At 58.8% G+C, this 5,071-nt stretch overlaps 1 protein-coding gene across 1 annotated transcript in view; it reads right to left on the bottom strand.

The window, feature by feature from the left end:
* The window catches only part of NR4A1 (nuclear receptor subfamily 4 group A member 1), a 34,736-nt gene that overhangs the window by 29,590 nt on the left and 75 nt on the right, over positions 1-5,071 (bottom strand). The gene's annotated exons all lie outside the window — the stretch shown is intronic.

The raw sequence follows: 5,071 nt of genomic DNA on the forward strand, positions 1-5,071 counted from the left end.
CCCCCCCCAGTCCCTGCACATGACTGGCGTGACCCTGGGGGAACCCCCAGCCCCCCCTCCCTGCACGTGACTGGCCTGACCCTGGGGGAAACCGCAGCCCCCCTCCCTGCACGTGACTGGCCTGACCTGGGGGAGCCCCCGCCCGGCGGGGCAGTCCCTGACACCCCTGGGGCCAGATGCGGAGAAAGTACCCCAGGGCAGTAGTAGTGGCTGGAGGAGCCCTGTGCACTGGGGGGCAGCCGGGGTCTTTCTCCTGCTACTTGGGATTCACACAGGGGGTTTAACACAGAGCTGTCTTACTGCTTTGCTTCCGGGGGGGTTGGATCAGGGCCACCCCAACCTCCCATTGGGGCTCTCCCAGGGCAGAGCAGGTGCAACTCCCTCTGTTTTTCACTGTGGCCCAGGCTCACCTCAAAAACATGAGCTGTGTCCCTCCCACATTAACCTCCAAAATCAGGTTTGTCCCAAGCTGAGCACCCCTAGACTCACCCTCAAAACTCAGGGGACCCCTAACTCCCCAGGCCTGTCCCCCAAAACTCCAGCACCCCCCATATCTTGCCTAATGGGTCAGACCCACCCCAGTTTAATGGTCAAAATGAGGCTTCTCACTCCTAGAATTGATCCCAAGAATTAAATCTTCCCCACATAATGTCCTGTTGCAAACAGTCTGGTGAAGCTCCAGCCGGGGTATGCGTGTGTGTGAGGGGGCAACTGCCTGTGTGTGTGCATGGAGAAAGTGTGGGGGTGCGGGGAAGGGGTTGTGTGTGTGTAGGAAGTATGCATGGGGGCAGGATGTGCTTCTGGGAGTGCTACAGCCTGGGGACCGACTGGCTAAGTGACAGTTCTGCAGAAAAGGACCTGGGGGTTACAGTGGATGAGAAGCTGGATATGAGTCAGCAGTGTGCCCTTGTTGCCAAGAAGGCTAACGGCATATGGGGCTGTATAAGTAGGAGCATTGCCAGCAGATGGGGGAAGTGATTATTCCCCTCTATTTGGCACTGGTGAGGCCACACCTGGAGTATTGTGTCCAGTTTTGGTCCCCCCACTACAGAAGGGATGTGGACAAATTGGAGAGAGTCCAGCGGAGGGCAAGAAAAATGATTAGGGGGCTGGAGCACGAGACTTATGAGGAGAGGCTGAGGGAACTGGGGTTTAGTTTGCAGAAGAGAAGAATGAGGGGGGATTTGATAACAGCCTTCAACTACCTGAAGGGGGGTTCCAAAGAGGATGGAGCTCAGCTGTTCTCAGTGGTGGCAGATGACAGAACAAGGAGCAATGGTCTCAAGTTGCAGTGGGGGAGGTCTAGGTTGGCTATTAGGAAACACTATTTCACTAGGAGGGTGGTGAAGCACTGGAATGGGTTACCTAGGGAGGTGGTGGAGTCTCCTTCCTTAGAAGTTTTTAAGGCCAGGCTTGACAAAGCCCTGGCTGGGATGATTTAGTTGGGGTTGGTCCTGCTTTGAGCAGGGGGTTGGACTAGACACCTCCCGAGGTCTCTTCCAACCCTGATATTCTATGATTCTGCGTGGGGTGTGTGAGTGTGTTTCTGTGGGGAAGAGCGTGGATGGGTGCACGTGGAAGTGAGAGATGTGTGTGTCTGTGGCCACGTGGGGCCAAGGTGTGCGGGCGAGTTCCCGTGCCTCTGCAGCCCTTGGCAGCCTGGCCACGGCCCAAGTGCCAGGAGGGGAGGGACTTTGTGGCCAAACATGCCTGAGAAGCAAAATTCCTGAAGCTCTGCCCCCCTGCAGGAGGGAGGAATGAAAGTCTCAAGGGAGATTTCCCCCCATGCACACTGGCCTGCCTGGAATCGATCTGTCCCTCACATGTGCAGCCCGCTGCCGAGGGCTCAGGCTGGGTTTATATTTTACTCCCAAATCCAGGCTTCTCCTGCTGGGCAGACCCCTGCCAGATTCCCCTCTCTGTAGAACACCCCGGTGAGTTGTGTGCAGGAGAAAGCTGGTGGACGGGCAGCGCCGGAGACCAAACCCTCTGTCCAGGGACGCTCCAGGCAGGAGTGCCACATACTGCCCACATGTGCTGCTGCCCTAGGAGGCCCTCTTCCTGGCCCATTCAGTCCTTGGCCTCGCTGAGGGGACTGCCAGTGCCGGTGAGGGCGGCTTTAGTGGTGTGGACACGCCTGTTCTGCGAGGAACTGGTCTGAGACTCATCAAACCCATTGCACTCATGGGCCATGAGAAAATAGCCCATTTCAGCCTCTACCAAACCAGGCTGGATTTGAACCAGTGACCTAGAGGCTGGGGCGGGGATGGGGTCAGAGACTCCTAAATCACATTGTCTTTGGGTCTATTTATTCATTAATTTAATAAGAAACTTGGGGCAGCTTCTCTCCGGAAAATAAACCAGTTAATGTTTGGGGGAAAGGGGGGGCTCATGAATCGGGACCCACCATCCTAGAGCTCACTAGCTCCCGAAGGGTTAATATGTGCCGGTAGCAGCCTGCACTGGGTCCCTGAGGTTGCATGGATTAACTGTATCTCCAGTCCTGGCTAGTTACTAGGAAACCAGCCATCTCCTAGGTGAGAGCAGAACAGGTAGGGTTTCCTGCTAATAAACCAAACCTTACAATCCGGTTTGCCATAATCCAGCTCAGTCCTACGGTGACACAGGCCAGCAGCACCCCCTGCGCCCCAAGGGAACAAACACCCAGTTTGCTGCAGCAGAACAGCAGCCTTGAGATGCAAACCAATCACAAGCCTCTGCTCTGGGAGCGGTTCCCGGGCCCCCACCTCGCCCTGCCCTGGGCTCAGGACTACACCGGGTGCAGGGCAAGGCAGCTTCAGCTACACAAGGAAGTTGCTCCAGTTTAACTTCAGTATGAAACTGGTGCCAGCGTGGGTGGATGCTCTGAGCTTGGTTCCAGGAGGGGCTTTGTTGGGTTCAGCTTAAGCCAGTTCCAAACTGATTTGAGTTCAATGAAAATAAGCCTCATTTAAACCAAGAGGAGAGTGTCCACATGGGAGGAGGCCCAGTTTGCTGACATTGGTTTAAAATCACTGCAGACAAACCGAGGACGTGGCCTGTAGGGTCAGGGCTTTGCGTGCAGGGAGCTGGTCCCTGGAACAGGGAGCTCCTGGCTTTTACAGCGCCTGTTCCAACCCAGGCCAGGCCAGGACTGGCCAAGGACCCTTTCAGTGCAATGAGTTTGAATGGTCTCAGCCCAGGCTTCTTTGTTGACAGCCCCCATGGAGGGGCCCAAGGGCTGAATGGGCCACAGCGGCTGAGAGCAGGGGGAGCCCATACCCGAGGACACCGTTCTCCCCGACCGCCAGGCCGGCCTGTTCCACCAGCCCCCAGATTACCTTGGGAGACGTTTCATAATTAAAAGACAGAAAGGACTGGAGGCGGCTGCGCCCGGGGAAGAGAACGCCAGGCTGATTACAGGGCTGCCCGCTGCCCAGCATCCTGCCCAGAACTCTGCACTCCCTGGCCAGTTCAGGAGGCACCGTGGCTCCTGGCGCCATCTCCAGGGACATGGGCCTATATTTGTCTGTAATTACGGGTTCTCCAAGCTGGGGAGCCTGGAGGCCCTTTGTGTGGGACAGAGGGGCGTTCCCGAGGTGCCGTGCCAAGGGCCCAGCCATGCCCATCTCCTTTTGAGGGGCCAGGGAGCCGCTGAGAACGGGATTCTCCACACCACTGCCAACCACATAACCCCCCACCTGGGGGTCCCTCTAGCTTGGACGTTCAGCTCCGTGGGGCAGGTGGGACCCAGGCAGAGGGTGGGAACGGGCTGGGTGCAGGGAGATGCCTGGGTCCCAATGCTGAGACACTGGAAATGCTGATTGCCAGGGGCAGGGCTATTCACACTGGGCCAGGTGGGCCCTCCCTGGGGATGCCCCAGCACAGGTACCCCTGCTGCTGGGTGAAGGCCAGCCCTGGACAGGGGGCATTCCGGGTCCAGCTGGGCCCGAGGAAGGGGGGCATGCTGGGGTATGGGGGGCGATGTGCCATGATTTCCTAACATGGCCTGCTGCAGGGGAACAGACCATGGGGTCCTGACCCAGCATGGCGGGCACTGAGCAGGGGTACCTGAGCCGCGTCAGTCAGCCTCTGTCGCTGCCCCGCGTGACCGCACAAGGAGGGGGCGCACCCAGCTCGGATTGCTACCGCAGCCACAGCCCCGGTGAGCCGTGGGCCACCCTCAGCCTGCAACTCACCTGCAGTCCCAGCGTCTCCTGGCCCCATGTGATGGGAGGGCAGCACGCCCAGCCTCAGCCATGTGCTAATGGCTGGGGTCCGGTGGCTGCTGGTACCAACCTGTCCTGCTCCTGGGACCCTCCTGGTGCCTCTGGCCCTGGGGTGGGTGGGGCACCATGGGGAGGGGGCTGGCTCTTTGCTGAGTACCCCCAAGGGCACTGCTATCACCACCAGGTTCGGAGCCAGGCCTGGGCAGGCTCCCTAGCCCATTAACCCTTTAGCGCCAATGTGCTGCTGCTCCCAGAGCACAAAGCTCCTTTATGAACACAGAGCTGGCCTGCACCCCCACACTCCACGCGAGGGCAGAGGCTTCTGTCTGGTGCACGCGCCCCGCTTGGCTCTGTGGCTGCTCCGCCTCCCTCCCACCTCTCCCTCACTGCTCCAGCTTCCCCTTCTGGGTATCCCCCCGACACACACACAGCCCTTCCTGCCTGAAAATATCCCAGCACACAGGGTTCAACTCCCCACGTGCATCCAGGGCTGGAGCTGGCAGACTGGTGACGCTGCACCTCCGGGACTCTCACAGTAACAGCTCCAGCCCCGCCTGTACCAGGAGCTCAGCAGGTGCCTGGTGAACCCATTCATTGATCTGAATGAATTAACCTCACACCCACCAGCCCCACCCCGGGAGGCAGGGGAGAGCATTGGTGCATCACAGGTGGGGCTGCTGACGCAAGGTAACTTGCAAGGTCAAGCAGTGAGTCGGTGGAACAGCAAGGAGCAGAACCCAGAGAAAGCCTGAATTCCAGTCCTATTGCCTTCTACTTGGCCCCTCTCCCTCCAGGGCAGGGGCTAGACCCCAGGAATCCTGCACCCCAATCCGTCCCTGATCTAACTACTACACCCCACTCCC

Source organism: Terrapene carolina, unplaced genomic scaffold (genome assembly GCF_002925995.2).
Source record: "Terrapene carolina triunguis isolate 2854851 unplaced genomic scaffold, T_m_triunguis-2.0 Scaffold641, whole genome shotgun sequence".
Classification (NCBI taxonomy): Eukaryota; Metazoa; Chordata; order Testudines; family Emydidae; genus Terrapene; species Terrapene triunguis.